The sequence below is a fragment of the Miscanthus floridulus genome, chromosome 14 (genome assembly GCF_019320115.1).
Source record: "Miscanthus floridulus cultivar M001 chromosome 14, ASM1932011v1, whole genome shotgun sequence".
Taxonomy (NCBI): domain Eukaryota; kingdom Viridiplantae; phylum Streptophyta; class Magnoliopsida; order Poales; family Poaceae; genus Miscanthus; species Miscanthus floridulus.
The window spans coordinates 47,187,991-47,195,192 of NC_089593.1; the positions used below are offsets into that span (position 1 = coordinate 47,187,991).

The window sequence follows — 7,202 nt, forward strand, 5'->3', positions numbered from 1 at the left end:
CCATCGGGAAGGGGAAGTGGAAGAAGAAGCGGAAGCTGGAGTATATATCTGTTTCTCTAGATTTTGACTAGAAGCCAAAGAAGCAGTATTGAAGCTGAAGAAGACAGCGAGAAGTGCGAAAACCCGCTTCAGAAAAAGCCGCTCCAACTAATCTGGTCCACAAGATCGGAGATCGGACGGCTAGGAGCTTTCGAGGCGGCATGGACAACCTGGTTGCTGGCCAAAGTAAACTGGCGTAATGATAGTAAATAACTGCCGCATGTACTTGTCTCTCGACACACAACACAAACACACATTCACAATAAAGGATCGACGCCAGAAAATAGTAATGGCCCAGACCATCGTCGTAGCGCTTTGCATTATTGCCGCCGCCGTCGCGGCTGCCGCTTCTGTGCCATCAGCAAGTGCGTCCGATCAGACCACCGCCATGCATCTGCTCCCTGTGGAAGCAGCAGAAGTTTTGACGAAGGGCAGGGCTGGCGGCGTCCAGAGGGAGCTGCTAGACGAAAGCTGGGTCAGAGATGCGGACGAGGCCAGGTCCGGGGTTACCGGCATCCAGAGCCAGAGGGAACTGCTGGGAGAGAGCTGGGTCGGAGGTGCTGATGAGGCCAGGTCCGGGATCGCCGGCATCCACGCCGAGAGGCAACTCACCGCCACCGACGCCATCCCAGCCACTACCGAGAAACTGCTCCCAGTGGGAGCAGCGGAAATCCTGACCAAGGGCAGGGCCGGCGGCGTCGCCATCCAGAAGGAACTCACCGGCGTTAATGTGCCGGTAGCATTCAGCATGCAGCAGTGATCATGACATCATCCTATGCAACGTCCGGCGCCGTGTCCATTGTTTGTGTTTGTGTGTGCCACACGTCGATTGATGGATCTATATAACTGTGTCATGGGTCTGTTTTCCATTCTTTTCTTGGACTATTTAATCCAAGGGGTGGAGTCCATGGCCCTAAAACAAATATCCAAGCAGAATGGCAACTGATACTGTTAATATTGGATTCTAAATTCCATGTCGACTACATGTGTATGATTTATGATTTTTGTTTGAATTGCCACTAAATGCACGCCATGCCAATCCTGCTTCTAACCAATGCCAGAGCCAGCAAAAATATTTTAGTTGGGGTGAATTTTAATCACGAGGTTAACCAAAGGCGTAAAAAGGATGCATACACATATTATATTGCACTTGTCTATAGGCAATCGTAGGTAGCTGTAGAACATCTCCAAGAGTTCCCAACAATTTTCTTTCCAAAACCATGAAGTTTTTAAAGTCGCCAAAAATTATTAGAAGAAATAAATAAGACCATCTCTAACAGTTTCTAATAATTCACTTCTAAAATATAGAAGACAATTTTACATCAGCAATCATATACTATTTCTAAATTATCCTAACCACTTTTATATATTTTTTCTCTCTTGTATATTTATATCAGGAACCTTTTCCTACTCTTTATTCTTTTTCCATGCCCTTCCACCTTTAGGGTTCCTACTCTTTATTCTTTTACATGTCCTTCCACCTTTAGATTAGCTGATGGATACGTGCTTAGTAGACGTGCGGATATATCCGCGTAACCTGTCTATTTTTCCAAGCGCGAAAAGATTGGGAGGTAGGATTGGGAACGGTCGGAGATGGGGTTTTCCCATTCTTGCCAAAAATCAAAGATTGGGAGGCTTTATTGGGAACTCTTGGAGATGCTCTTATTCGCTCACAGCCTACGCAGCTGCTGCCACCAAGACGCCGCCTGCCACAACTCTCTTCCCTCGCTACCACCGCCACCACCGCCATGCCCAGGGCCCCTGTAACAACCCGAGTTTGCTACAACCCAGGCTCTCAATTCTGACCACCGACGAAGCTCCTAGATGAGCCCTGCAAGCTTTTTGGACATAGCAGAAACCGTAGATACATTGCCTTCCTACCCAATAAGGCGACCCGCAATCTGAAAGATGCACCATATTGGCTCAGAATATTAGAGGTCAGGTTATTGACCTTTGGAATAAAGTTAATTGGCCTCAATGCCAAATCCCAAGTGTTTGGATCCATCTCTCAACCAACATAGAATACCGGACGGTCCGACGTCATACCAGACCATCCGTCATTACCTGAACTACATGAGTGGGGAATGAGCTGTCCTCCACTCAAACCTGGGCCCCACATGTCATATGCACGAAATGGAAGATGGGATCATCAGCTGAAGCAATTTCCAACTCAACCCATTCTCCCATTTCTCACCTTCCTCTCTCTCTAAAAGAGCAAGAACAAGGAAGAACTAGAGAGAGAAAATGGAGATTGGAGATGAAAGTGGAAGATGAAGTGAAGTCACGCAATCCAAGATCATCACCTCATCAAGCTCAACTTAATTATCCTCATCTCATGATCATGGTTAGCTCATGAGCTCTCAACGACGAAAAAACGTTGCAATAGGTCCAGTTTGGTTGCAAAAGGTAGATGTTGCAACCAAATCGTGTTCGTTACCAATGGTTGCAAAAAGTCACGTTGCAATAAGATATTACAACCGTTGCTGGTTTAACGTTGCAACTGCTAGGATTTCTTGCACCCATTCACGGTCGTAGCAATATAAGCACTTGCCACGCCCATCATCGTAGCAAGAGGTGGTACCTACAACGATTGATAGCGTAGCAAGAGACATTTGCCACGAACAACGTCGTTGCAATAGTCTATATTGCCACGCTAGAATGTCGTTGCCTAAGGTGTTATTGCCACAACCGTCATGTCGTGGCAATTACACCATTTGCCACATAATTTTATTCGTTGCGAGAGATCATAAGTTATTGCCATGGTCACTATGTAGTGGCAATAATATCATTTGCCACAAAATTTTATTCATTGCGAGAAATCATATGTTATTGCCACAGTAGCCATATCATGGCAGTAACACCATTTGTCACGCAATTTTATTCGTTGCCATAAATTGTATTGCCACTCAAGTGAGTTCGTTGTCATAGGTTATATTGCCACGCATGGCAGCTCATTGGCATAGTTTGTATTGCAACACCAGTAGCATTTGATTTGTGGTTGCATAAATCATCATTGCAAAAACAATAAACCATAATAAAAGCAATTGCACTCATATATAATTATAATCAGTCATTCAATAAATAGACAAACCATTGAATAGTATCTAAAATCATAAATGAATGTACGATACACTCATTATTTCACGGCTTTTTAAAACTTGCAGCACTACAAAACTCCTAACATCTACTCCCTCCGTACTAAAAAATAAAATCGTTCAGTTTTAGACAAGGCTTGAGTCAAATATTGGGAATATATATCATAAATAACTTTTAAGTTGTTGAGTTTGAAAATGTAAAAACCATATGTATAGATTTGTCTTGAAAAACACTTTCACAAAAATTTACATATATCACTTTTTGATAAATATCTTTATAAAAATAAGTAGTCCAAGTTATGCTTTGGAGACCGTGTCGCTGTCTAAAACGACTTCATTTTTTAGTATGGAGGGAGCATGTAGCACTAGAGGCCTTCCTAGCAATGCAATATGTCATAGCCTCGACTGTGTCTTTGCTTGATTCTAAGCCTCCCACTCAAACTTTGTCTACCTATTGACCAAAAGAACAAGATTAGGATATTAGAAACTTAGGTTTACTACTTTATGCAAAGAATGTAAAGAGATCTAGATACATGTTTCATCTATTTAGCAATCAAATTCTTTACAAGCTTGAGATACATCCCTTTGTCAAGCAATTAACACCAGGTATTGAAAATCATCCATCGATTCATAAACCTACAGTAGGTAACTGAAATTTCTTACACGTATACAGCCAAATATATATCATAATAACCTGCCATTTTAACTAAAAATGAACTCAAATGCTCACCTCACTTTCTGATTCAACAGGAAGACTAAAGAGCTTAGGTGTGGCGATCTGTACCTCACTTGATGTATCCAAGCTGAGCTGTTTTACGGATGTATCCACACCTGGCCATCAGCACAAGCACAATAAATACCTTACTGGCAAGTTTCAGATACAACAAAACAATTTTACTTGCATTCGAAAAGTTATGTACATGCATTCACATAGAAAAATATTGTACTAGGTAATCTACAATCCATACATGTTACTTAGACCAAATTGCACCAATGGAAAGAAAGAAACATCAACAAAATTGAATTATCTATAGATATTTCACTGGTAGAACTGTATACCAATCACAATTCACACAATTTCTTCATTTTCATATACTTCTGAAAATGACTATTTCCATCAGGGACTCCAAAGGGAAAATTCATTTCAATGCTATGGCAACTCTGTTTATTATCAAGAGTAACTCCAGAGAATTAACAATATTTACAAAAAGAAGATCAACTGAGAATTGAATGTGTTACAGAAAATGGAGAAGCCATACATGGCAGATTAAATTAAGAAAGCAGCCTGGGTAATGAACCCAATAGTTTTTTCACATTGAATTTCCTAATTGATAGAAACCAATAATCAATTGACTATCTGACAAGACAATAGTAAATTTGGTTGGCTGCTCCAAGGAACTAAGAACATAATGTTAAACTAAAAATATCTCTTCAAATTACTCGTAATGCCTTATGCAAACAGGTTGCAATTCCTCATCTTTAGGACCAATTATAAACCCCACATATAAGTACCTAGGATGTTTGGATCACAATGAAAGAGAATACTAATTGTGCTGTAACATGCAAATATGAGAATGGAAGTAGCAGAAGGGGAAAAACTCACACATCTATGTTAGAGAATTGAGAGCTGCAGCAGTCAGTTGCATATATACATCCTCTGAAGCCCAATCATCTTGTTGATTATTGGTATCACTACCCCATGTAGACCAAATTAATCCTATCTATCATACATCAGAAACTGAATTAACCAAATCAATCCTTCTTGCAAGTACCAAATTACAGCCTGTTCGGTTGGCTGGTTCGTATCGTTGCTGGTTCGTAAAGAAGTACTGCTGGCTGGTTTATGTGAGAGAAAAATATTGTTCCGGCTGAAAATTTACTGATCGTTTACGACAAGCCACAGCCAAACGAACAGGCTGTTAATTGAATAACACTAAATAACTCTGAAAAGTGAATAATAAGGTTCATAACTCAAACACTAAATAGTGGTATCTCTGAATTAGAGCATCGGAAGGTTGATAGCATTCAACCACTATTACAGCTATATTCACATGGTCAATCCACACCCCTTCTGCTGCAAATTAATCGACAAGGTCAAGTTTCTGTTACAACTTACAGCTTCTTATCGTGAACCCAGCAAGGCAGCAAGACTGAATGGTGTATGGCATATAGCCTAAAGACCTGGTAGTGACCAATTCCTCAGTGTAACTTTTTTAATATGCACACTACTAAATAAATGTATGCTCAATCAAAATGACTGAAGGGGATGCCAGAGATCTTTATTCAGAAGATAGAATGGACAAATCTAAAAGGGATGCAACCATACAAGTTCTACAATTTAACTGCTTCAGCTACCTCTAAAAATTGGAATCATACTTTATTTGTTGCACTAATCAGGGTAGGGAACTGGCCTCACCCTGAGTGCTCCTGCTGCTGCAACCTGTCAGGAGGCGTGGCACAGTGCAGGCGGACCTTCTCTCCAGGTAGAATATCTAGTCCTCCACAACTATTAGATCGGAAATGAGGCCCCTATCCTACACCAATACAGAGAAAGCAAGGAAAAAAATTATGTCAGCAACATAACTGGCACATTTTTTGTCAATGTAAATATGATTAAAACAAGACTGCTACAATTTTTCTTGTCCTCAAATTACAGATTCAGATAGATCCCTTGTCAAAATCGAAAGCAAAAGAGTCTGTCTACTATACAACCATGTGTTTTATGCAGTTTCAACGCATGAATTTTTTTGCACCATAGGATTAAGATCTAACAGCCTCCACCCTTCTTCTACCTCCAGCCTCCGGCCTCCACAGACAGATCACATATCACAATTTTTTTTCTACAAGGACAAATCACAGATCCGCCGCCGCCGCCGGGGCGAGCTCGCCGGTCGCCGGCGCCGGCGCCGGTGGTCTCCGGCGAGAAAGAGAGAGGGAGAGAGATACAAAAAAATCCATGTTTTTTTTTTTGCTAAAACACACGTGTGTTGTATAGCATTTCTGAAGCAAAATTACATGCATTCTATAGCTTAGTAATATAGAACTGCCAAGCACATATATGCAACTGTCCTATTTTCAGCTCTGCTAAGATCCTTTATCTCTTTTTAATTTGTTGCCAACACAACCAGACATGGCACACAAATGCTAACAGTTACTAAACATACAAATGTTAGTACTGCTAGTTACAGTTAGAACTTGAAAGGTATGGCAATCACAACCTAGTATAATTGTGCTAATATTCTGCTCAACTCAGATCTAGCAATGCATGACCTCTCATTCTTCCTCTTTTCTATTAACGGGAAGAAACACTCAAATAAAATGTCCTATTCCTATGCTATTAAAAACACGCCAAAACGAAGCCAACCAAAGACAGTAGCAGACACCAGTTACCCGTGAAGCCAATCGGAAGCCATAGATCGCGAATCGGAAGCCACAGATCGCGCCGCCAGGGAGGGGCTCGTCCCTGGCCCGCCCACTTCGCCGGAGGGGACACCCCGAGCCACCCAGTACACCGGAGAGGCACGCCACCGGAGAGGCCGCGCCCTGCAAGCTCGCGCCGTCGGAGGCTGCGTCGGCCCGCCAGCACCATCGGAGGGCGAGCCGCTGGTGGGGCTCGTCCCGGACCTGTCTGCCCCTCGGTCTCCGGCAGTCACAGTCGCGCCAGTGCCTGTGCGTAGTAGCTATGGATGAATCCGTGGATAGAGCTGAGTGGATGGAGGAGAAAGTTGGGGAAAGGGAAAGGAGGGTGCGGACGAGCCGGCAAGAGCAGCCGCCGCCGTGGGGAATTTTAACTTTTTGATTCGAGGAGGGAAATGAAGGGAGTGTTTGTTCGTCCTAAAATTCATGTCACGTAATAAGGAGTATTAAATATAGATTAATTATAAAACCAATTATATAGATAGAGGTTAATTTACGAGATGAATTTTTAAGTCCTAATTAATCCATCATTAGCATATGTACTGTAGCACCACGTTGTCAGATCATGGACTAATTAGGCTTAAAATATTCGTCTCGTAAATTAGTCGTAAGTTGTGTAATTAGTTTCAAAATTAATCTATATTTAATACT

At 41.9% G+C, this 7,202-nt stretch overlaps 1 long non-coding RNA gene across 8 annotated transcripts; it reads right to left on the reverse strand.

Moving 5' to 3' along the window:
- Nucleotides 1-3,660: 3,660 nt before the first annotated feature.
- On the reverse strand, nt 3,661-6,920 carry LOC136505431 (uncharacterized). Of its 8 annotated transcripts, XR_010771205.1 has the most exons (5): nt 6,525-6,920; nt 5,551-5,668; nt 5,251-5,315; nt 4,738-4,851; nt 3,661-3,965 (listed from the first exon to the last, which is right to left on the reverse strand). It is a non-coding gene; the product is annotated as an uncharacterized lncRNA (long non-coding RNA). The 8 variants fall into 8 exon arrangements; XR_010771204.1 differs by lacking the exon at nt 5,251-5,315; XR_010771203.1 differs by lacking the exon at nt 5,251-5,315 and having other exon boundaries at nt 4,738-4,872.
- Between the last annotated feature and the right edge of the window lie 282 nt (nt 6,921-7,202).